Below are 27,093 nucleotides of genomic sequence, written 5' to 3'. Positions count from 1 at the left end.
ACACCAAGGCACATCATAATTATATTAGCCAAGATTAAAATGAAGGATAGAATCCTAGAAGCAGCAAGAGATAAGGGGACAGTCACCTACAAAGGAGTTCCCATCAGACTGTCAGTGGATTTCTCAAAAGAGACCTTACAGGCAAGAAGGGGCTGGAAAGAAGTATTCCAAGTCATGAAATCCAAAGACCTACATCCAAGATTGCTCTATCCAGCAAAGCTCTCATTTAGAATGGAAGGGCAGATAAAGTGCTTCTCAGATAAGGTTAAGTTCAAGGAGTTCATCATCACCAAGCCCTTATTATATGAAATTTTAAAGAGACTTATCTAAGAAAAAGAAGGTAAAAATATGAACAGTGAAAGGACAGCAAACTCACAGTTTTGAACAAACATACCTAAAACAAAAGCAAACTAAGTGGACAGCTAAAACAGGAGCAGAGCCACAGAAATGAAGATCACATGGGGGGTTAGCAACAGGGGAGTGGGAGGAGGAGAAAGGAGGAGTAGGTATAGAGAATAAGTAGCATAGACTGTGGGGAGAAAATAGACAGGGAGAGGGCAAGAGCAGTGTGGGAAATGTAAAAGCTACAGAACTTATGACACATGGACATGAACTAAAGGGGGGGGGGATGTGGGTGGGAGGAGGTTTGCAGGGTGGAGGGGAATGAAAGGGGGAAATGGGACAACTATAATGGCATAATCAATAAAATATATTATAAAAATGTTGGAATAACAAAAGACTTCATAACATATAAACCTGTTGTTTAGAAAGAAAACATTTTACAAAGACAAAAAAAAAGAAAGAAAACCCCACTCCTAATTAATCCATGACATGTTTTTACTTCATGAATTTTATTTCATGCTTATTGAGAGAGTTCTTTTTATGGAAGTATAAATTTAATCATGTTTTATTCTTGTGCATTTGTTAAAAGAAAAATATGAACAAAATAATTTGGGTAAGATATTCCTAATAGGTTTGGAAATGTAGAATCCAAATCACGATTTCCTGTAGAGATGAGGTTGTCCATGTTCTCCTACACTGTGTTACTCTGGTGCCTTAAAGTGCATCAGTGGTGCAGCAGCAGTTCTTAACAGAGTGCTTGTTTTTGTCTTTGGAATTTTATTCCAAGCCACTGAAAATCCACCAGTTTTCATTCTGGTGTCATCTTGACTTTACTATGAGCTATTGACACAAGGTGCTTTCTTAATCTTACCAAAAAGTGTTAACTGAATATATTCTGATAATGACCAGGACTCATATTGATTCTTAAAATGGTCCTGATATAATTTGTTGGCTAAAATGTCAAGGGATTTCATGTTGCCTTGTCACACCATTAGGAGTAATGACTCAGTTCCTAATGTGCAGGCAATGACAATTTGTCACGACTGCCCTGGCTGACAGTGAGTATAAATGCCATTGATGTAGAGCACATGTGTTGATTTAAAAAACTTAATATTTGAAAAAAACCGAACATTTTAGAACTGATAAGGTATAGTACTGTAACTTGGAATTAAGAACTTAACTTGTGTAACTAAGTAGTTGTCTCTTTCAGTATTCATAAAGGCAGCAGTGTTTTGTTCACCATTATATGCCCAGAGCCTAGTATAATTCTTGGCTCAGAGAAGATGGGCAAAAAATATTTATGGAGTAAGTGAGTAAAGGGTGGGGAAGGACAAGTGGGTATCTTTGTCTACAGCCACTCTGTCCCATATACTAGCCTCTAGCCACATGTGGCTGTTTAAATTTCAATTAATTATATAAAAATCAAAATTAATTCCTGGGTTTAACCAACAATACTTCAAATAATTAGTAGGCACAAGTGGCTAGTGGATACTGTATTGTGTGATGCAGATACAATACGTTTACTTCATCACTGAAAATTCTTTGGACAGGGTTGGTCTAGAACATAGGGAACCTGAAGAAGGGTATTGGAAGAGGCTAGAAAGGAATTCTGGATATCGATGGTGATCTTGGGAATCTAGATGACATCGTGCTCGAGCAATCAATGGGAACATGAAATACATGCCTGGAAAATCCTTCAAATAGTGTATTTTTTCAGCTGAATTTATCAAATGCTGGAGTACTAACAATATTCTCGGGCTTTTCTTAGATTCTTCCATCTACCAATAAACAAACAAAAACAACAACAGCAACAAAAACTACTGTAACTGCTATGTGGCCAGACAGCATGGTTTGTAAATTGCAGATGTCAACTTTTGCTTCTACCCGCGATTTGCTGACAAGCTTTCAAAACTGCTTGAAGCAGGAATGCATGTGTGGTAGAATATTTAGAATCTTATGGCCAAGTTAGAGCAAAGAAGGACAGAGTAGAAATGAGAGGATCTGGAAAATTCAGGACACAAATATATACTTGTATTAGGAAAAGGACCCAGTCTTTCCCTCCCGAGTAGAGAAAAACCCTCTTCTCTACCTCCTGTGTCTTTCTGTCCTGTGTCTCCTTCACTCTCACACTACTACCACACTCACATGACACACTCAACTCTAATGACACCAGATGTGTGTGGGTTTTTCCCACATGAGGTAATTCTGTGACTGCAGCTGGGTGTCCTACAATTTAACTCAATCCTGATACCATCTACCTGGAGACAGTGTCAAATTCCACAGGTTAAGGGCTCAGCTCCACAAGACTGCCCCCACTTCAGACACCAGTCAGAAGTCCAAGTTGTCACCTGGGCTTCTTACTGATTGGCTATAAAGAGGAAGTTGCCGTGACAACCTCATTGAGTTTGATTAATTTGCTGGTGTGGCTCATGGAACTCAGGGAAACACGTTTACTAGTTTATCACAAGTTATAATAAAGGATACAGGTGAACAGCCAGATGAAGAGATACACAAAGTGAGGTCTTAAAGGAGCTTCAGTGAAGTTGGAATGTATCACCTTTCTAATGTGGATGTGTTCATTAACCTGAAAGCACCCCAAAACACATGCTGTAGGGATTTTTATGGAGGCTTCTTCACATAGGCATGGCCAGTTTTTAATGCAATTTCTAGTCCCTCTCCACTCTCTGGAGAAGTGGGGGTGGGGAGCTAAAGATCCCAAGCTTCCAATCATAGCTCAGTCTTTCTGGAGAACAGCCCTCATCCAGGAGCAACCCAAGAGCCCACCCAGAGTTGCCTCATTAGAACTCAAGGTGTTTCTAGTGCTCTTACCACGTAGATGTTCACAAGGGTTTTAGGAGCCTGTGTCGGGGTCAGGGTCAAAGACAAATATTAAAACAAGAGATGCTTCTGGCACTCTTATCACTTAGGAAATTTTAAGGGCTTTAAAAGCTTTGTGCCAGGAACTGGAGTGGAAAACAATATACGTGGTTATGTATACATATGTGTGTGCGTGTATGTTCCTATCATCTCACAATACTCAACTGAATGCTTCCGTAAGTCATTATTTTTGGTGAGTGCTTAGCAAATTTATTATTCAATATTTTTTGTTTATGGGTTCAAAACATACTTTTTCTAAATTACTTATAAGATAGGACCCATCCACGGCTCAGCTAACTTCCTATACCATGCACTTTGGGAGACTGTATCTATTACATTTCATGAAAATGTTCTTCATGATAATTTTTGTATAGTTCAAAGTACAGATAAGATGGGACTCTCTCTCTTTTTAATTCTGTAAGATATAAACAATGATGCTCTTAGGAGTTCAGCACAAAATAGCAGGCTTCTTTAAGAGTCTTTACTTAAGTGGAGCATTAGAATAACCTTGAGGTTAACAGCATAGACCTCAGAGCCAAGGGGCCTGGACCAACTCCTGGCTGTAGGAGCTGTGTGACTGTGGATAAGTTACATAACCCTCTCTGTGTCTCAGTTTTATTCTCTGTAAAGTGGGGATGATGACAATAGTAGTTCTCTTGAATGATTATTGTAAAAATTAAATCAACATATATATGCTCATTAAATTAATTAATTCAATATACAATAAACAAACAAATAAATAATGTTTGGAGCAGTACCAGGAGCAGAGTGAGCATTATTTAGGTGTTTGGGATTATTTTCTGGTACCCTTTCTAGTACCTTTCACCAGGCTGTACTCTCAGCCCGAAGAGCATAAGCTCCTGCTTAATGACTAAATATCATTTAGGCATGTGTGACCATATGGTCTGTACGTGGGGATGGCAACAAAGGAAAGTATTATATTATGACTACTATTTCCTATGCCCTTTGGGGAGAATTGAGCCTAGAAGGCAACAGCTTTTATTTAATTAATTTATTTCTTTTTTGAAATTTTTTATCGTTATTCAGGTACAGTTGTCTCCATTTTCATCCCACTACGCCCCCTCCCCACCTCCCACCCCTGAACCTACCCCCCTTTGGCTTTGTCCATGTGTCCTTTATACATGTTCCTTGATGGCCCTTCTCCATTTATCCCCTATTATCCCCCACCCCAGCTTTTATTTTGACAGTTTCTGTAAGATACTATTATGATAAATAATTGAGCTTCCAGTTGTTTTGGTGGATCATTTGACATTTGTAAAGTGAAGTACAGGACTACAATTTAAGAGTCCACAAAGTGTCCTTGTCAGAATCTGCCAAACAAAATTCTGGACCACTGGCATCAACATGGAAAGACAGAAACTCTTTGTACTTTTATGATGTGGACGGCCTTTCTACGTTTCTCACTGAGCATGAGTGGTTATTACATCCAGAGTCTATGGCACTCTGGGTTTATTTTGTAGGTAAAAATGCTGAAAAAAAGTTGCATCTAATTGTACCATTTCCCTGATTTAGTAAGTCTATTTTATCTAGTGATTATAAAATAGAGAGTTGTAAAAATATTTAGAACATCTGGCTAAACTTATCAAACAAACATTTCATGAGTTCTTCATTGAAACAGAAAGCAGATGGTGGTTGCAGATGCTGGGTGTGGGAGAAGGTGGGAGCACTCAGTGAGGAGTAGCTGCTGAATTGGTACAGGGTTTCGTTTTGGATTATGAAGATGTTTTCTCTGTTTGTTTTTTATTTTCATGTGAGAACATGTTTTTCATTGCTTTTTTTGAAGGAGGAAGAAAGGGTGTGGGGGGAGAGAGAGAGAGAGAGAGAATGAGTACAACATCAGTGTTAGAGAAAAACACCCATTGGGTGCCTCCTGTACATGCCCTGACTGGGGATCGAACCTGCAACCTGCAGATGTACCCTGACCAGGCATTGAATGTATAACCTTTTGGCTTATGGGACAATGTTCCAGCCAACTGAGTCACACTGGCCAGAGCTGAAGATGTTTTGAAACTCAGTAGAGGTGATGTTGCATGCATTGTGAACGTACTAAATGCTACTGGATTGTTCATTATAAAGTGACCAATTTTATGACATGTTTATTTCATCTCAATAGGTAAAATTTGGCAAAAATCTGAAACAAAACAAACACAAGAAAAACCTTCAAGTCCCAGTTTTCCAAAGCAATAACCTCACAGAAGGGTAGGCCATTTGCTCATAAACAAAACAAAACAAAAACAAAGAATAATTTTGTTCTTGTTTAACATTTATAATTATTAGGCTTGTTTATTACTTTGAAAAAATAACATGACGTTGCCACCTGTGAGACTTTTTGTGAAGTGTTTGGTGATTTAAGGGAGTATCAACAATCCTGTTCTCTTATCTTGCTTGTACGGTGTTCATGCACCAGTATGTTGTTTGAGCTCAAGAAATAATATTTTTATCTCTATGAGGATACATTTGATTATATTACTATGTTCTCGTAACCTTGGTTTGTGGTGACATGGCTTTAATAACTTACACTATGCATATCCTTTGGTTTACTATTGCTTGTTCCCTTTGTCATGATATGGATGTGTACTTGTTTAAAATGGAAAATGAAATGTGGTATCAATGGCATTCATCCTTTTGGTGTGGTGAGCAAACAGGGACTTTTCCTACAGCAGTCGAGAAATTGTGAGTGAGTGCAATATCTAAGCCAACTTGATGGCGGTGATCTGTATTGGCCCATATTAGACCAATAAAGAGATATAATAATCCATGCAAAAGCTTTAATGACTAACATTTAAAAAAAATCTTCTGAGCCTTGTGGCTCAGGATCCCTGGGCCCTCAGAGAGGTGTGAGACAGACTAATGGTTTTTGTCACCTAAAGGTCTGTGTTGACTTTGCAATTTATTGCCCAGTTCCTTCCAATTCAGCTTAAAGAATTCTCAGCTTCTGAAAGAGAAACGGATGGTTTATTAAAGCCTTTGACCTGTAACCACAGTCTACCTGAGAAAAGGACTATGAATATTTGAGTTTCAATCTGCTACTCAACTCAATAATCTAGGTGTAAATCCAGCTCTGTCTCCTGGTTGTGTGATTATTTTGCATTATTATTATTATTTTAAATTTTAAAAATGTATTGGGATGACATTGGCTAATAACGTTATATAAGTTTAAAGTGTACAATTCTATAATACAGCTTCCATTTCTGCACTGTGTGTTCACCTCCCAAAGTCTTTGACAAGTTACTCAAACCTAATCCTTAGGCACTTCAGGTTTAAAATGGGGTTAACAGAAATACCTGAAACATAGTAATATTGCTCAGATTTCATGCTGCAAATATAAAGTGCTTAATACAGAATGTGATATGCTATTATTATTAGTCTACTTAGAAAGCAGGATGGTATTCCAGGCCCACCCTATTGGTCCTTTCCTAATTGGTAACAGATGTGAGCATTTTACCCTTTGCTGTGAGACATATGGCACTTACCTAGAGGTCTGTCTCCATTTCCAAATTAAAGAGTCTTGAAAGGTGAGGCATTGATAACTGAACTCCTAAATTTCTTATTTATAATGTCATTGTCATTGCTAACCTAAAGGGAAAATTTATTCTAGGTTCACAACTGAAACTGTTATAGGTAGTAATCATACACTAACCAGAAGTTAGTCTTTACTCTTGTCTGGGAAGAATGGGAGAGGGGCCTTTAAAATTGTTTTAAATTTATTTTCAGAGAGAGGGGGAAGGGAGGGATGTAAACATCAACATGCAAGAGAAATACTACTCAGTTTCCTCTTACATTCAATCCAGGAATGTGCCCTGACTGAGAATCGAACCAGCAACCTTTCAGTTCACAGACCACCACTCATTCCATTGACCTATACCAGCCAAGGTGAGAGTGGCTTTTTAAAAGTTTGGCTTCTGGAGTTACTAAGCTTTTTGTTGTTGTCTTCAGCTTTTTAACACTTGATAGAACTTGCAGTGGCCATTCTGGGAACTTGAGGAAGAAAGTCAAATGCCAAGACAGACAAAGCAAAAATACAGAAGGACCTGAATCCTTGGTGACATGTAAACTCATACCTCCAGTACTGGTGGTATGAAATAAGTAAATTCCTGGCAGGTGAGTTAGGCATCTGGTACTTGCACTGAATGCACCCTTACCTGATAAATGCCTCAGCTGTCTCCCAGTTCCATTTAATAAGGGCATTTGACAAGTATAATGACTTAATTCTATGGAGCAGTTCTAATGGTGGACATATTGAAGGAAAAATTTGTGGGGGCCTGGTGTCCTTCGACCTTCATGGTATGGCTGACTGTCAGAGGATGGAACAGACCTCTGTCTGAACTGACCCTGTGATTGCCTCTTAATGTAGTTAGTTACATTTCTAGGCTGAAGCCAGCTGATGAAACAGATAATCAGTTAAATTATACAGGGTTCGGGGAAAGTAACTGCTTGAGTGTGGTTGGTAGGATAATAATAATATGGGTGTAATAATTTGTAGTTTTAACTTGAACATTTTACTAAAATGTCATATGGTGTGCTCGAGTGTGATATTGCTATGTTACAGAATATATGCTTATGATTTTATAATAAAAGGTTTTGTAATAAAAAGGGGAGTTATTTATGCTGGACCCCATATGACAAAAAATACAATACACCTTTTCACACAAAAATAATCCTCTTGTGTATTTAAATGAAGATTCATATTGAGATATTTAACTTGGTCCCTAAAAAGTTCAATCCTTTGTAGTTAAGGACATTAAACTTGATTGTTCTCTTTTGTGGCATTTATTTTATGCCAGTGGATTTATCAGCTTTTTCTTTATCACACCCAGTATCAGGTCACCATTCTGGTCCAGAGGCACTGTTGTGTTCTGTGTGACTTGTATCCCTGGACTGAATCATAACACTGCTCCTTTATGAAAACTTTGCCTTGAAAATACATATTATCAAAACCTTTCTCGTCTTTGTTTATAAGGCAACAAAATTTTGCTCAGTTCAGCCTCTGTTGGTCCCGTTTCCTCATTATTTTTGGAAATGATCTGTTTCCTGGCAAGGATGCACACTGCTCATAGGCAAGTGAAGCATTTAGTATCTGGGCATATTACAGTAACTCTTTAATCATTTAAACAAATGATTGGAGAAAGTATTGATCGTACCTTCGAGCCTGGAGAAAATTCAAAGTCCATTCTCTTAGAATTGTCATCTATTCTGCATTTCAGTGTTTTTATTGTTTGCTATTATATTTCTCATTCTTAAAGTAGACAGTTTTGCTATATATTTTATTAGAATAAAATGAGACTCAAGTAACACTGAATTTCTAATTATTATTGTTAAGTATTTTTAATTTTCTCATATGATATTTCTTTTCTTCCCAGAGTAATTGCCGTAATTTGTCAAAACTCTTGATTCTGTATTAGTTTTTCTCATTTGTTATTTAACCTTAAAGTCTGTCCTTTCTTATTCTCTGACAGCGATTTTTTCTCCATTTACAAGTTTTGTTCAGCTTACATTTAGGTCTTCTTGTTTCTGCCTTCTGTTCATCAACTGTAGTTCATCAACTATAGAACTATTGGAAGAAATATAATGAGGTATACTGGAATTTAATTAGAGCCTGTATTTTAATATGTTGTAACTCCTTATTTTGATGAGTTTCTTACATGTGCAACATGGACTCATCATGACACAAATGTACAGTATGCAGTTTTTAAATATTTGATTGAAAAGCTTTATTTGTATGTCATAAAAATCTCAAGGAAGCTCCATGTAGTAAATATTAAGGCTATTATTGAGTGTATCTCTTTCACATGATAACAAAGCTATAAGGTTGTATATTTGCCATTTTAAAACTGTCTCAGAAACAAACAAATTGATGCTTTTCCTTGTGTATTGTGCATTAAGGACATTTCAGGGTTGCTGTTAAAATCTGCATCATTTCAAGTTGTGTTAATTCTATAGTTTTAATCTTCCTTGGACATCACAGTGGGTGAGTCTCTGAGTGCTAGGAGAGAATTAACAATTTATAGTTTATCCCATTTTGAACATTGGTACTTTTTTAATGCTGTGTTTATGCAATTTTTGAATTTTATTTTCATACAATTCACTAATATTTATCATTAATAATAGACCCTTTAAATAAGTATTTTAATTACATAACCAGCATGCAAGTAAAAATACACACAAGCAAAATGAAGAAAAAAAAATCATCCTTAATGAGATAATGGTAAATTTATTGTATATTCTTTATTTTATTTTAATTGTTGTTCAAGTACAGTTTTCTGCCCTTTAACCCCATCCCAGCTATTGTATATTCTTATATGTAGTATAATATTAATATAAATGATTCAGATTTTTACAAACATGAGATCACATTATCCTGTTTTGGACTCTTCTTATTTGAGATAGTATACATCTAATTAGTCATTATTACTTTTTTAAAATTTTTTTTTAATTTTTAGAAGGAGGGGACAGGAGGGAAAGAGGGAAAGAAACATCAATGTGTGGTTACCTCTCACATGCCCTCCCCTGGGGACCTGGCCCACAACCCAGGCATGTGCCCCAACTGGGAATGGGACTGGTGACCCTTTGGTTCACTGGCTGGCACTCAATCCACCGAGCCACACCAGCCAATGCTAATTAGTCATTATTTTTAAAACTACCATTAAAAATAGGAATTAAAACTTTTATTATTTCCTTAATAAAATACACATTGAATATAAAAGTAAAAAAAATAGAGGTGATTCTAATGACAAAACAACTGTTGATATAACCACAGAGAGATGTTTTGGTATCATATTATTCTCTATCATTCTGTACTTTCAAAAATGAGTGTGTGTATATGTAAAAGTATATGTACATGTTTCTAAGTAATATCATATTCTAGATTCTGTTTTGTAATGCATATGCATTTTCAGTATATGGTATTTACACTTTTTGTGTCAATAGACATCTGAATCATAATTCTTAATGACTATTCAATAATCTCACTATGTAACATACCATCATTTATATACCAAATTCCTTATGTTGAACAGCGGGTAATTTTTATTTTTTTGCTACTATTGACATTGCCACAGCTGAACTTGCTGAGCATGTATGCTTCAGTTGTTTTGACAGAGAGTGCCAAATGACTCTGGGAAAGCTTGTGCCAGCTGACACTCCTGCCAGCCATCTCTGAAGTCTGTTTTCACACACTTCCCAGGCTTCCTGTCAGTGGGTTTTTCACCCAGGGTGCCTTTGATTAGAACTAATGGGAACCAGGAGATGATAGTGGGGTGGGTGTAACATGGCTTGGCTCAAATTTTAGTTTTGTCACTTCCTATAGCTGTGTAACACAGGGAATATTTTCAAGTTCTCTGGGTTTCCATTTCCTCACTTGAAAATTGCAGATCATAATACTCATCCAATAGTGTTATTCCAATAATTAAATGATATGATAGATATAAATGGACTTGAAATAGCCTTTGACACTAAAAGGCAGTGAATAAACATTAGCCGTTTATTTTTTATATAGTTAAAGTGGTATGGTAAGACATTGGTCAGATACTGTCAGTTTGTTGGTGTGTGTATTGTTGCCTCCTAACTCAGTTGTAGACAAAGATTTTCCTATTTCATTTTTATCATCTTCCCCCTCAAATCATACTCTGTATCTATTTTGTTTTCTAAATCTTGCAACATCTCCAAACGATAAAATTCTGACCTAATGTATGAGATGTAACAACACTGTGGAGACTAATCCCGCATACCTCTGCGAATGAGCTCCTGAGATTAAGCATCCTTAGCAAAGCTAATGAATTCAGGCAAAGAAGAGCAGCTGGAGAGCATTTCCTTTGTGAAGGTTCAAACAGCCACAACAGTACTTTACTTGCAGAGCAGAACTACAAACTCTATGATCGAACCCACCACTCTAACTATACTGCAGTGCAGCTTTGAACAACAGGGGGTAGCTGACAAACTGCTGAGAGAGACACTGGCAGACTCATTAGGCACAGAACTTAGAGTGGGTGGGGTGACAATTTTCACAGCAAATGCAAAACTAAATCTCCCGCTGAAAATTTCACAAAGTAGTACAGAATAGTGCCACCCTTGGATGTAATGCTGGCAGTGTAGTATCTGGCTTTGAGATGCCAGTCCACTCCGCATGAGTGCTCTGCCATCAGGTGTGTTGTCTGAGATGTGGACAAAGTGGAATGTTGCAGAGAAAATCAGACAAGAGAAGTAAGTCTAATCAGTCAAGGGAGAGTAGAAGGAACCTGCGTTGTTCGTCTCTGAGAACAGATTTATGGGAGTCACAATAATTGGCTTAGAAGAGCTGGGGGATGAGACTTGCCCTATCACTTTAGGCAGAAGCCAGGTAAATAGAAAGAAGTTACAAAAGATAGAAAGTAGCCAGACTTTGGTTATTTAGGTTTAATGTAAAGAAAGCTAAATTAGCACAAATAATGTAAATGGCTTTATATATTCTTTGAACAAAGCCACACACATTGTGATGTGTGTGCATATTTAATATTTATTCTTCTAAAGAGGTAATATACTTGGGTTCAAAGAATTTGTGGGTTGGAAAATTATGGGCCTTTTAATTCGTAATTTGAAAGATAGTCACTTTTCTCACTTGAATGCAACCTCTTATTTAGGAAAACACACATTAAATCAGTTCCTTTCCCTCCTTCCCTCCCTCCTCCCTCCTTCTCTCCCTTCATCCCTCCTTCCCTCCCTCCTTCTCTCCCTTCCTCCCTTCTTCCATTCTTCCCTCCTTTCTTCCTAATTATAGCTTTGGGGGGATTGGGAGATCCCTCCCTCCCTCCCTCCCTCCCTCCCTCCCTTCCTTCCTTCCTTTCCCAGTCCCTTCCTCCCTCTCTTGCTTCATTATTTTTTAAATCCTCACCTGAGGTCATGCTTATTGATTTTAGAGAGAGGGGAAGACAGGGCAAAAGGTGAGAGAGAAACATCAATCGACTGCCTCTAACATGTGCTTTGACTGGGGACTGCACTTGCAATCCAGACATGTGCCAGGACTGGGAATGAACCTGTGACCTTTTGGTTTCTGGGGCGACGTTCCAACCAACTGAGCCACACTGGCCAAGGCTTGGGAGAGCTCAACTTAATAATGACTCCAGTGACCCTGAAACTAATGTAACTGGCAGAAGTGTTGCCGACTTCTGAAATGAATGCAGAAATGTTACCCGCAACAATAGAACAGTGTGTCTGCCCTGGGGTTGGATGGGGAAATCTGCTGTCAGCACTTCTTGAGCAAACAAGGCTTTAAAATAAAAAAGACTATTTAACAACATTTCTCATTAGTGGTATATACCAGGGGAACTGGTATATAAGGAGGGAGTTCTGGCTCAGACTGTACCAATGTGCTCAGGCAAGCCCACCACCTAGCCCAATGTCCTAAAGACAGTAAACACTCAAAAATATTTAATGATGAAAAGGGAGTGGAAAGAGAATGGTGATTATGATGGCCATAAAGACAATGGGTGGAAGTCATGATAATATGATACAGGTGATAATGATCCTCTTATTTTTTATAATATATATATTTTTAATAAATTTATTTATCTTTAAAGAGGAAGGGAAGGAAAGAAGGAGAGAAAATCAATGTGTGGTTGCCTCTCGTGAGTCCCCTGCTGGGAACTGGCCTGCAACCTAGGCATGTGCCCTGACTGGGAATCGAACTGTGATCATGTGGGTTGCAGGCCCACGCTCAATCCACTGAGCTACACCAGCCAGGGCAATCCTCTTATTTTTGAAAAGTTAAGGAATAAATGTTTATATTTTATGGTAGAATTAGGAAACTTTGCTGAAAAGCCTAATTCTGGAATAGATTTTTAGTTCCTTTCAAGCAATACACCATATTTCTGATAAAAACAAGAGATCAGTTTCACCCTCTTTTCTGTTTATCTTGTACCTTTGTTAAAAGGGCTCGGGCATCCAGACTTGAGTAGGGCTCAGAAGAGCTGCAGATGCCCTGACTTTGAAGTTTGAAATTGAAGGATGCAGAGAGGAAATGGAACCAGAATTCTGATATGTGAAAAGCCTCAGCCATCAAAGCAAACAACATCTAAAGCCCCATTCAGTTTCAACATCTAAGTTCATTTGTCCTCAGACTCCAAGAGGAACTCGAGACTAGTTAACTATACTCCTGATATCTCGGTCCCTCCCCAGAATGTAAGCCCGTTGTGTCACCTCTCTGCTTGTTCTTCGGGTTTGCTCTTTCTTTTCTCTTTCTTCTCTCCCAACACTTTCCACCATGCTCAGAACATTAAATGCCGGTGGGAGCATTAAATATCCTAACCATAAGATAATTTGCATCCAGAAGCAAAGTGTGCCATAAAAACACCTAAAATAGGTAGGTATATTGGTTTAAGATTGATCAGTGGGAAGTGAGAACTGAGATTGGAGGTTGGAAAATGCAGACCTACCTAATACATTTGGTAAAATACTTGGTAAGATAGGTACCTGCACTAATTTAGAAGGCAGATGTGTGTCCAATGAGCTTGCTACTGCATAGTGATAGGTAGAAAGCAGAATGTTAGTGGAGTGTGTTGATAACTACTTGGTGCACTTGTCAAAGCATTACAAGAAAGAAATGAGCTCAGGTGTGCAAGCAGAAATGAAAGGGCATAGAAGAGAAACTCAGATTTCTCTATTCACACACATTTGCAAGGATCTTTAAATGTTTCTTTAATCTTCACAAAAATCCTATAAAATTATATTGTTAGTGACATTTTACAGATAAAGAAAAAGCTACCCAGGAGGTAAGTATTTGTCCAAGCTCAGCTGGTAAGTGGAAGAACCTGGAAATGAAGGATTGCTATTTTTTTTCTTTTTTCCTCTAAATCAAGTCCCCATCCATCACCCTTTACCCCCCTCCCCGCCGCCATATCTTCCTTCACCTCCTCCTACCTCCCTAGGAGACTTGCTATTTAAAGTCCAAAGTCTTCCTTTTAAATCTTCTGGTTAATCCCCAGAATTCATTAAGAACTCTGACATCTGGATTACAGTAATCCTTCTACACTAACTCCTGTCAATCTGGATATTTTAAATATGTATCTGGACAGTCCCTCCAACTCCCTAATATACAGTTTTCTTAACATACTTTATGTAATGATTTTTACCTCCAAGCCCCTCACTATCTCACTCACAGGTCTTTCATTAATCTTTCTCTACCTTCAAATGACCAACAACCATAATCCCATTTTGCACACACAACTACCAAATTTCCTCCTTCCCTAAATACCTCATTCTTAATATTTCTGCTCTTGTCTTTCCACTTTCCCTCCATCTATTATTCACCACCTGGCTTCTCTCCATTAAAGGAAAAAAATCTATCTAGGACCTGTGCTATCTGGTGAATAGTTTGAATTTCTTTCTCACCAGAAATTTCAACTCCCGTGCCCTTTGTTTTCTACTGCACCTGCTTATGAAACTTGCAACCCTGGACCAATATAACCATCTGCATACTAAGCTCATTTATTGGAGAAAATTGAACAAAATTATGGACGCCAATTATATCAGTTGTAAAGATGATCTCTTGGTTCTAAATTTTCCTTTGCATACTTTGCTCTGAGAGTACGAGTTTCTCTGCTGGAGCTGAGTCATTGCAAACTGAGTTTTCTCCATCCTGTAGTTCACCTCTAACAAACACTGGAGCTTGGGTGTCTGTGTAAACCTTGGTGATACTTCAACTTCTTTCATGGTCATACAAACTCTCATCATTTTATTCCATTATTTTGGAAAGTTACGTGATAGAGTAGAATGAAATAAGTAAAACTTATTTTAGATGTGAATATCAAAAATTATAATATCTTTAATGCATTCTAAATGTAATACATTTAAATGTAATGGTCTAAAAGTATTTAGTAAGACATATACACTGTTTACTTAAATTTATGTTAGGTAAGGTTTTTCAAGAAATAAATGAAAAATGATATTATCTTGTGTTTGATTTTTAGAATAAAATAGATATTTAAATGTAGGTTACCAGGTGAACACAATTTAGAATTCTGGAAAAAAATCATTTTTGAGGTAAAATTTGAGAATTATCAGTTTTATGCGCTTTTTAAAACTTGGTGTTAGTGTTGATGTTCCTTTTTCACATCCTGAGTACAATCGAAAGTCCATCACTGGTGTAAATTAAGCAGTTGAATGCTAAAAACCACAGTGACCCTACAACTGTTTACTGACTACATGCACCCTGGCAGCTGACTGCAGTCCACTGTGTGGGAAACTGGACTATGGGGGTGCTCTTTCATCTCCACTACTGTTACCCACGTTTACCTGAATCCCTGGAAGGCTCTCTAAATGCTATTAATTATTTTATTGATTGATTTTTTTGAAAAGTAGAAATTGAAACATGCCATTATTGCTTTCAATGAAATAAACCCTGAATACTCATAGCGACTTTGGAAAGAAGAACAAAGTAAGAAGGATAACAATACCTGACATCATACTATATTACAAGGGCACAGTAATCAAAACAGTCTGGTACTGGCACAAGAACAGATACATAGATTAATGGAACAAAATAAAAAACCCAGAAATAAACCCAAGTCTCTATGATCAATTAATATTTGACAAAGGGGGCAGAGGCATAAAGTGGAGCAAAAATAGCCTTTTCAAAAAATGATGTTGGGAGATCTGGACAGCTACATGCAAAACAGTGAAACTTGACCATGCACAAAAATAATCTCAAGATGGATAAAAGAGTTAAATATAAGTCACGATACCATAAAAGTCCTAGAGGAGAAGAACATAGGCAGGAAAATCTCAGATATTCCACACAGCAATATTTTCACCAATATGCCCCCTAGAGCAAGGGACATAAAGGAAACAGTAAACAAATGGGATCTCATCAAAATTGAAAGCTTCTGCATGGCTAAAGAAAACATCAGCAAAATGAATATAGAGCCAACTGTAAGGGAAAATACATTTGCAAATGATAAGGGTTTGATCTCCAAAATATGTAAAAAAATTTACTCAACTCTACTCCAGGAAGACAAACAACTCAATTAAAAATGGGCAAAGGACTCGGAGAGACACTTCCCCAAGAGGGACATACAGAGGGCCTAGAGACATATGAAAGAGTGCTCAGCATCACTAGCCATCAAAGAGATGAAAATTAAAACCACAGTGAGGTACCACTTTACACTGCTCAGAATGAGCTTTACACTGCTACATAACCAAATCAACAAACAAGTGCTGGCAAGGCTGTGGGGAAAAGGGAACCCTAGTACACTGTTGGTGGGATTGCAGAGTGGGGCAGCCACTGTGGAAGACAGTATGGAACTTTTTCAGAAAGTAAAAATGGAATTTCCTTTTGACCTAGCAATTGTACTGCCCAAATTATACCCTAAGAATCCTGAGACACCAATTCAAAAGAATCTATGCACCCCAATGTTCATAGTAGCACAATTTACAATAGCCAAGTGCTGGAAGCAACCTAAGTGCCCATCAGTAAATGAATGGATTACAAAACTATGGTACATTTACACAATGGAATTCTATACAGCAGAAAGAAAGAGAAAGAAAGAAAGAAAGAAAGAAAGAAAGAAAGAAAGAAAGAAAGAAAGAAAGAAAGAAAGGAAGGAAGGAAGAAAGAAAGAAAGGAAGGAAGAAAGAAAGAAAGAAAGAAAGAAAGAAAGAAAGAAAGAAAGAAAGAAAGAAAGAAAGAAAGAAAGAAAGAAAGAAAGAAGGAAGGAAGGAAGGAAGGAAGGAAGGAAGGAAGGAAGGAAGGAAGAAAGAAAGAAAGAAAGAAAGAAAGAAAGAAAGAAAGAAAGAAAGAAAGAAAGAAAGAAAGAAAGAAAGAAAGAAAGAAAGAAAGAAAGAAAGAACTCCTACCCTTTGTGACAGCATGGATGGAACTGGACAACATTATACTAAGTGAAATAGGCCAGGTGGAGAAAAACAAAGACCATATGATCTTACCTATAAGAGGAACCTAATCAATAAAACAAAGAAGCAAGCAAATTACAACCAGGGACACTGAAATAAAGGACAAAGTGACAGTAACCGGAAAGAGGTGGGAGGAGATAACAGGGTGGGTAGGAAAGGGGAGGGATTATTCATGGAATAAGTATAAAGGACAAAACCAAAGGTGGTAGGATCAAGGGTGGGAAGTGGGGATAGGTGGGGTGGGGGGAGTGGTGGTGGAAAAGAAGAAAAAAAAAATGAAGACAACTGTACTTGAACAACAATAAAAAATGAAAAAATCTATATCTAAAAGATGTAATCTCTTTTCTATCAATAAATTTTTAAAAAACAAACAAAAAAAGAATTTGAAACAAACTTCTCAATATAAACATGGCCTGTGCAATACAAATATTTGGGACTTTCATATTTTTTATGTATTTTAATTCTCTAAATCTGGCAACCTGAATGTCAATGCCCTTTGATAAGTATAAGTATGTCCCAAATATTGAATGGGATGTACTTACAGTGAAACATTATTTGTTTTTCTGAAATTCAAGTTTAACTCAATGTCCCAAATTCTATCTGGCAACCCCAGTTGACATCAAAAGGACGATGGGATGGCAGCTGAGCAGGGCAGATATCTGGGGAGGTTTATTTATGCCCAGATCTGACATCAGCTCTCCCATATTCCCTTAGTAAAAACTTGACTGTATTATATCTTCACTTAGATGTAAGGGGATTTAAAAATGGAGTCCTTGTGTAGACAAATACCAACATCAACATTTTGCATTGAACGTTGGCAGCTAACCATCTTTGTCTCAACATGCAAGCAGGTATAACATGCCAGTTTGCAGGTGGACCTGTGTCTGCACAAAAGCAACATGGTAACTGAGCCTATTGTCCTGATAAATCTATGCTTAAACTGTAGGCCAGTTACTAACTAGCTATGAGGCCCAAGAAAATTACTTTACCTCTCTGAGCCTCTGTTTTGTCATTGATCAAATGCAGATAATATAGAGCATCCTTAGTTTTTATGAGGATTAGTTCAGGTAACCCATGTTCAGTACTTTGCACAGTGTCTGTGAGCACATCATGTTAGCTACTATGAGTCATAGAATAGAAGTATTTGTCAGTATATTTACTTTGTCTTTTTCTCTTCTTAATGTTTTCTCCTGGCTAAAAGAAACTAAACATTACTTTTAAAATTGACACTCCAGAACTGGTAAGAACTGGTTTTTAGGTGTTTGTTTTGTGAATTGTGGCTGTAAACATAATAATAATTAAAAAATACATATAATAGTAGTAAAAATTACTATGCCTTGTATTGGTATTAATGAAAGATATAGACAAGCTGAATATCTGCCTGGGTAAAAATTCATTTTCAGGGCAGAAACCTATTAAAATAAATGATAAATAATGAGTATATATTACTTATCAGATATAAATATTTAGCTAGAGAGTCTCTTCACACACACAATTATTACCCTCACTTCTCTTTGCACTGCCTTATAACTTTTTCTGAGCACGCTTAGCGCGCTGGAACTAAAATTATGTCATTCTTCAAATGATGGGTCTTATGAAGACTTATCTGTCAAGTAGCCAGCTGTGTTATGGCAGGCCATTCAGATTCTTTCTCCTCTTACTTTAATTGACTTTCGGAGAGAGATGGCTGGCCGGGTTTAAGGAAGCATGATAAAGACTAATTAAAGAGTTGTTCCTCAAATCTCCTTGAAATTAGAGGTTGATTCAGTGAAATAATTCATATTTCATGACCCAGAATAAGCAAAACTTTGAATCTTAGCAAGAAAATTGAAGAACTATATGGATTACCCAATTCTTTGCTGTGGAATTGTGCAATTGAATTTAGAATATAATGGAATTTGTGTTTCCAATTAAACCGACTGAGCACAGCTTCACATCATAGAACTAAATTAGATCATAACTCCTTCTAATTAGATTGGATTTTAATATTTTTTTGTACTTAATCATACCTTTTAGTCAAGAATTCTGAAATTCTTAAAGTCTAATGTCCAATATCTTTGGGGGTAGTTTTTGAGAGGGGGAAGTTAACAGATGCAATGACAAATGAGACAATCTGTAACGTGTTTTTTAAATTGTTGGGGAGGTATTGGAGCTACTTTGTAACTGCTACGTTTAGATTTTTACCAGGTTTTATTGGAGCTACCTTGCTACTATATTCCAAGGTGCAGAAACAAGAGGGAACACTGCCCAGAGGGGATCCAAAAAGGTATGAACCAGGCAGAACTGGATGGTGCAACTACAAGAATCCCCTGAACTGCATTCAAGGTGCCTCCAACTACTGTTTAGGACATATTTGCATGATACCTCTTTTCTTTCTGTGAAATGAATCAGGAAATTGATGCTAGAGAACCAAAAGAAGTGGTAAAGAGATGAGAGGACTACTCAACATTTCCAGCATTGAGGCAGGTGGATTTTGCACAAATGACCCAGTTGATTGTATTAGGCTTCCCTTTAATTTTTTAGAATCTAATTTGTGAGCTTTTTAAAATCAGAAGGTTAGGGTGGTAGTGGGAGGTAGGTAGGTGGGTGAGCCAGGTCCGGCCACCTTATGTCCACCTTGCCTCCCTCTTCTGTTCTGCTGGGAGAGGGGCCCACCATCCAGCAGTATCAGACCTGAGAGAAGTTCAGTCTCCAAGCCAAGAAGCTCTACCTCGCCAATCTTATGAAAGCAAATGTGGTTCTCAAATATTGACATTCTAATGGTAGTTTGGTATTAAATTAACAGATGACTTAGTTTGTTTGGTGTATAGACCAGACAAGGCTCAAGATGTAAAGAAGATTGAGAAATTCCATGGTCAACTGATGCAACTTTTGGTAGTCAAGGAATCCTGCAGTGTTACTATGGAAACAGACCAACTGGGTTTGAAATGAAGATGCTTGCCATGCTCTTTTTTTAAAATATCATTTTCATTTTACAATTACAGTTGACTAGATTATTATATTATATTAGTTTCAGTTGTACATCCCAGTGATTAGACATTACATAACTTACTAAGTGATCATTCTGATAACTCTCACACTCATCTGACACCATACAAAATTTTTAGAATATTATTGACTGTATTCCCTATGATGCATTTTACATCCCCATGACTATTTGGTAACTACCAATTTATACTTCTGATTCTCCTCACCTTTTTAACCCCTTCCTTCAACCGCTCTTCCATCTGGCAACTTCCAAAATGTTTTCTGCATCTATGAGTCTGTTTCTGTTCTGCTTGTTCATTTATTTTGATTTTTAGATTCAATTGTTGATACAGACATGTATTTACTGCAATTTTATTGTTCAAATATTTTATTTTTTCCTCTTCTTGTTCTTAAGGGCCTTGTTTTTCACTACTCTGAATATTCCATGCTAATTCCTTCTGTCCTGCAAAGTTTCTTCTGAGAAATCAGCTGAACTGATTTCTATGGGACCTCCCCTGTATGTAACTAACTGCTTTTCCATTGTTGCTTTTATGATTTTATCTTTGTCTTTAACTTTTGGCATTTTAATTGTGGTGTGTCTTGGTGTGGGCCTCTGCGAGTTCATCTTATTTGGGACTCTTTGTGCATCCTGGACTTGTATGTCCAGGTTTGGGATGAATTTGTAATTTCCTTCACCAGGTTAGGGATGTTTTCTGTCACTGTTTCAAATAGGTTTCCAGTTTCTTGCTCACTGTCTTTTCCTTCTAGCGTACCCATTATACAAATGTTGTTACACTCAAAGTTGTCCCGAGGCGTCTTACACTATCCTCATTCTTTTTATTCATTTTTTTGGGCTGTTCTGTTGGGTTTTTTTGCTTCTTTATATTCCAAATCACTGATTTGATTCTCAGCTCTATCTATTCTACTGCTGACTCCCTGTAAATTATTCTTCATTTTAGTTAGCGTATCCTTCCCTTCTGACTGATCTTGTTTCATGCTGTTGAGGTTCTCACTAAGTTCACTGAGCATCTTTATAACTGGTGTTTTGAAATCTGCATCTTGTAGGTTGCTTGTCTCCATTTCGTTAGCTCCTTTTCTGGAGTTTCATTCTGTTCCCTCATTTGGGACATGTTTCTTTGTTTCCTCACTTTGGCAACCTACATGTGTTTGTTTATGTATTAACAGGAGCTGCTGCATTTCCCAGGCTTGATAGCATACCCTTTATGTAGTAGGTGTTCTATAGGGTCCAGTGGCATAGCCTCCCTGATCACCCAAGCTGGGCATTCAAAGTGAGCCCTTCCCCAATGTTGTGTATAACCACCTTTTGTAGTTGATCCTTGATTGTTGGCAAGTGAATGGACAAGATTTACCTCTAGGCCAGTCAGCTGTAACAGCTGGCTGTGACCACTGACCACTGATCTCCAGACACCATGTATGATCAGCTCTATAGGGGCCTATCCCACAGAGCAGGACTTACTTCTGTGGGGCACAGGTGCCCACTGAGTTTGCTCCTTGACTGTGTCTCTTGTGGTTGATGTTGTGTAGTGCTTTGACATGGTCTGAAGCTGTCCACTGGATGTGCTGGTTGTGGGGCCTCCCTGGAGGTGCAGACCAAGGTCAGGTACCAACTGTGTTCTGCCAAGGATCACATGGAATGAACTACAAAGTGATCTGCAGGTGACTACTACTTGTGTTGGGCATGGAGGTGCCAAGGAGAGGTAAATGTGTGAACCAAGGCTTGATGTTGCTAGTTCCAAACCTGGGGCCTCTTAACAAGCCATATAAGACATTCCAAGGCCAGATGATAGTTATCTGAGACACTTTATTTTTTAGTGTTATTTTATTTATTTTTATCATTTATTTTTAAGTATATATTATTGATATATATATTATATCACAGTTGTCCCATTTTCCCGACTTTACTCCCACTCCCCTGAAATGCCCTCCCCTTAGTTCATGTCCACAGGTCACACATATAAGGTCTTTGGCTTCTCTGTTTCCTACACTATTCTTAACCTTGCCCTGTTTATTTTGTACTGATCATTTGTATCTCTTATTCCCTGTACCTTTCCCCCAATTCTCCCCACTGATAACTCTCCATGTGATCTCCATTTCTGTAATTCTGTTCTTCCAGCTATTTACTTTGTTTTTGTTTTTAGGTTCAGTTGTTGATAGCTGTAAGTTTGTTATAACCTTGTAGGAGAAAAGCAACCTACAAGAAGCAGATTTCACATTTTACTGTTCATAGTTTTTATCATCTTCCACTTCTTAGATAAGTCCCTTTAACACTTCATATAATAAGGGTTTGGTGATGAACTTCTTTAACTTCACCTTTTCTGGGAAGCACTTTATCTGCCCTTCCATTCTTTTTTTAAAAAATATTTATTTACTTATTTATTTTTAGAGAGAGGGGAAGGGAAGGAGAAAGAGTGGGAGAGAAACATCAATGTGTGGTTGCCTCTTATGTGGCCCCCACTGGGGACCTGGCCTGCAACCCAGGTATGTGCCCTGACTGGGAATCGAACCGGTGACCCTTTGCTTCACAGGCTTGCCCTCAATCCACTGAGCTACACCAGCCAGGGCTCTGCCCTTCTGTTGTATATACTAGCTTTGCTGCATAGAATAACCTTGGATGTAGATCCTTGCCTTTCATGACTTTGAATACTTCTTTCCAGCCCCTTCTTGCCTGCAAGGTTTCTTTTGAGAAATCAGCTGATAGTCTTACTGGAACTCCTTTGTAGGCAATTGTCTCCTTTTCTCTTGCTGCTTTTAAGAGTCTCTCCTTACCTTTAATCTTGGGTAACTTAATGATGATGTGCCTTGGTGTGTTCCTCCTTGGGTCCAACTTCTTTGGGACTCTATGAGCTTCCTGGACTTCCTGGAAGTCTATTTCCTTTGCCAGATTGAGGAAGGTCTCCTTCATTATTATTTTCTTAACATTTTTTTAAATTTATTTTTTATTGATTATGCTGTTACAGTTGTTCTATTCCCCCCTTCATTCCCCTACACCCTACCCCCCATCCCCACCATTATCCCCCCTTTTAGTTTATGACCATGTGTCTCAAGTTCTTTAAATTCTGTATTTCCCATACTATTCTTGCCCCCCCATCTATTTTCTATCTACTGTCTATGCTACTTATTTTCTGTACCTTCTCCCCCCTTTTCCTCCTCCCACTCCCCTGTTGCTAACCCTCCTTGAGATCTTCATTTCTATGTTTCCACTCCTGATCTAGCTGTCCTTTTAGTTTGCTTTTGTTTTAGGTGTGGTTGTTAATAACTGTGAGTTTGTTGTCCTTTCACTGTTCGTGTTTTTTTTAACCTCTTTTTCTTAGGTAAGTCCCTTTAACATTTCATATAATAAGGGCCTGGTGATGATAAACTCCTTGAATTTGATTTTATCTGAGAAGCACTTTATCTGTCCTTCTATTCTAAATAAAAGCTTTGCTGGATAGAGCAATCTTGGTTGTAGGTCTTTGGATTTCATGAGTTGGAATATTTCTTTCCAGCCCCTTCTTGCCTGTAAGGTCTCTTTTGAGAAATCAGCTGAGAGTCTGACGGGAACTCCTTTGTAGGTAACTGTCCCCTTATCTCTTGCTGCTTTTAGGATTCTCTCCTTCATTTTAATCTTGGCTAATGTAATGATGATGTGCCTTGGTGTGTTCCTTCTCGGGTCCAACTTCTTTGGGACTCTCTGAGCTTCCTGGACTTCCTGAAAGTCTATTTCCTTTGCCAGATTGGGAAAGTTCTCCTTTATTATTTGTTCAATTAAGTTTTCCACCGGCGGCTGTTCCTTTCCCCCTCTGGTACCCCTATAATTCGGATGTTGGAATGTTTAAAGATGTCCTGAAGGTTCCTAAGCCTCTTCTCATTTTTTTGAATTCTTGTTTCTTCATCCTTTTCTGTTTGGTCATTTTTTTCTTCTTTCTGGTCCATTCCTTTGATTTGAGTCCCAGTTTCCTTTCCATTACTATTGGTTTCCTCTATTTCCATTACTATTTCCATTCATTTCAATTAGTTTAGCCTTCATATGTTCCTCTAATTTGTGACTAAAATCAACCAGTTCTGTGAGCATCCTGATCACCAGTGTTTTGAACTGTGCATCTGAAAGTTTAGCTGTTTCTTCATCGTTTAGATTTATTGGCTCTGGGGCTCTGAGTTCTTGAGCCATGTTTTGATCTGTTCGTGCCCGTTACATATAAGGAGCGGAGCCTTAGTTGTTTACCAGGGTGGGGCCACCCAGGTCGCTGGTTTGTGATGCTCTATGTGGGGACAAAGTCAGAGAGGGACAAGGGCAGTTCCCTCTGCCACTTCCTGCCACTGGGGCCTGCGTGGTTTGTCTCACTGCTAGCTCCTTCACTGGTTTATCTGCATGTGAATGTGTGACCGCGATCAGCCCTCAGTGGTTCCAATGCCGTGCGACCTCAGTGGGTCTGCCTGCTTCTCCACACCTGGGATCTGCCTATGGCTGCTGGCGCGCGACCGGATGGGTCCAGTGGATCTTTCCTGCCCCACCCTGCTCTGCTGCTGGCTGTGCCCCTCTTACCGGTTTGGCTGAAGGGTTCATTGTTGTCAGACTTCTGTGTAGTTCAATTTTCTGTGGCTTGGCTGCGTTTTTGCTGCTAAAACTTTGTTGTTTTTAAAGTTAGTTGTGGGAGAAGGTGCAGTGCTTCCACCTACACCTCCATCTTGGTGGCAGTTCTAAGCCCTCAGATTTCTTTGAAATGTTATCTACTGTTTTATCCTTGCTGCCCTGTATTCCTGTGTATTTCAACCTAATAAAAGCCCTTGGACGAATGGGCTCAACACTTTTTCCCCTGAGAAACTGGCCACTGCTCAAGGCCTTTTTCCTCTGGGAAACTGGCCACCTCTCCTCCCCAAGCAGATCACATCATGTCTCTGTCATGTTTGCTCTCATCCATGGCACACAGAGGGACTTATGAGGAAAGTCACCCCCACATTCTGGCACCCCTATGGTTCAGATTTTGGAACATTTAAAGTTGTCCCAGAGGTTTTCAAGTCTCACCTCATTTTTTACAATTCTTTTTTCTTCATTCTGTTCTGGTTGAATGTTTATTTCTTCCTTTTGGCTCAACCCATACATTTCAATCCTGTTTTTTCCCCTGTCACTGTTGGTTCCCTGTACATGTTTTGTTATTTCACTTTGCATAGCCTTCACTATGTCCTCCATTTTGTGACCATACTCAACCATTTCTGTGAGCATCCTGATTACCTGTGTTTTGAACTCTGCATCTGATAGGCTGGCTATCTCTTCATTGCTTAGTTCTTTTTTTGGAGTTTGATTATTATTTCATTTGGGATATATATATATAAAATTATTTTTTTGTCTCGGCACAGGTGTTATATAGTATGGGTTGGAGCCTTAGGCATTCACCCAGGTAAGGCAATCCACATTGCTGGGTTGTGGCACTCTACATGGGGAAGGGTTCCCTCCAAGATTGAACAATGCCATTTGTTTGGCTCTTGGCTGGCTTTCAGTAACTTCCCCTATTACTCACAAGCAAATCGTGCTCTTCTGGTGCTGATTTCTGGGTGGGTGGATTTGTGTATATTCTAGGACCCTGTGGGTCTCTCCAACAAACTTTCCTGTGAGTCTGGGAGTTTCTGTCACTGCACAACCCCCATAGTTTTTTTTTACCACCAGAGGTTTTGAGGCTTTCTGTCCAAGCACTGGAACCTTGAATTAACAGGTCTGTCTTGCTCCCCATTTGTTCTTTCTGGTTATCTGCACGCAAATGTGAGACTGCTCAGTCCTCAAGTCTCTGCCTTGCCTGTTCTGGTCCTCCAGGAGCTCCCTTGCTGCTTGTCCTTTCTGCCCCCGCTGCCTGTCTCCTCCATCCTACCTGTCTGAGTGAATGTTTCTTCTTTAACTCCTTGGTTTTGGGACTTCTACACAGTTTGATTTTTTGGAAGTTCTGGTTAGTTTTGTTTTTAAATTTGTTGTCGTCCTTCTTTTTTGTGTGCAAGGAGGCAAGATGTGTCTACTTACACCTCCATCTTGGCCAGAAGTTCTCTGGAAATTTTTAGGAAAATCTGAAAGTTCTGCTTGGACAGGCCATTTGTATGGAAAAGACACTGGAAACACCTTGTATAAGCCTGAAAGTTAGGTGGGACAGGGCCTCAGGGAATCACCAGGGTGGGTCCAACAGGGTGGGCCAGGTTGACGGCATCTCAAATATGGTACTTGCGGGCCACCTCTGTGTGGGGGAGGACTCAACAAAGAAACAATGTCTCCTGCCAACACTTTTGTCTGGGATATTGTTGCCGTCCCTAGGTCTTTCTGATGCCAGACAATTTAGTTCCTCCCCATATGTCTCTGGTGCCTTTCAAGTTTGTGCTCCAGCACTGGAGCTCAGAGGGAGTGAGTCAAGTAGGGCCCTTTAAAAGGAACTGCCTGAGATTCCAGTAGCCTTCTGTCTCCATCAGCCTCAATCCCCACTGGATTTTACAGCTAGAAGTTATGGAGACTTCTCTTCCTGGCACTGGAAGTGCTAGGAGACTTGGTATGGGGTTAGGAATCCTTGCTCATCAGTGAGGACCTCTACAGCTCAGAAATTTTTTCCAATTTTTATCTGCCACACGTGGGTGTGGAACCATCCTTTTCTATGTCTCCTTTCCTCCTACCAGTCTTGGTTTGGCTTCTTTTTTAATTTCCTAGTTGTAGGACTTCCATTCGGATGTATTTCAGGTGGCTCTGAATGATGGTTTTTCTGTAGTTTAGATGTAATTTTGATGTGATTGTGGGAGGAGGTGAGTACCATGTTTACCTATGTTGCTATCTTGATTGGAAGTCTTTTGCCATGCTTTTTGGTAGTAAATATCTTTTGAATTTGAGAGAGTGTTATAAGAAAATACTTTATGTAACTAAGTGGGCTATTCAGAAGCTGAGAAGTTATTTTTTGTACTTTGTGAAGCCTTCATTTATTTTTGGAAATTGAACCAGAAATGTGGTTATCTTCTACACTTCCTGAGGATTATTTGATGCTGGGC

The 27,093-nt window shown here is 38.6% G+C and overlaps 1 pseudogene; it reads left to right on the top strand.

The window, feature by feature from the left end:
* Positions 1–19,726: 19,726 nt before the first annotated feature.
* On the top strand, positions 19,727–20,049 carry LOC119064171 (signal recognition particle 9 kDa protein-like; annotated as a pseudogene).
* The last annotated feature ends 7,044 nt before the right edge of the window (positions 20,050–27,093 follow it).

This window comes from Artibeus jamaicensis, unplaced genomic scaffold (genome assembly GCF_021234435.1).
Source record: "Artibeus jamaicensis isolate MK-2021 breed Jamaican fruit bat unplaced genomic scaffold, CSHL_Jam_final contig_760, whole genome shotgun sequence".
Classification (NCBI taxonomy): domain Eukaryota; kingdom Metazoa; phylum Chordata; class Mammalia; order Chiroptera; family Phyllostomidae; genus Artibeus; species Artibeus jamaicensis.
Note: the sequence above shows the minus strand (reverse complement) of the source record. Positions and strands in the feature narration are given on the sequence as shown.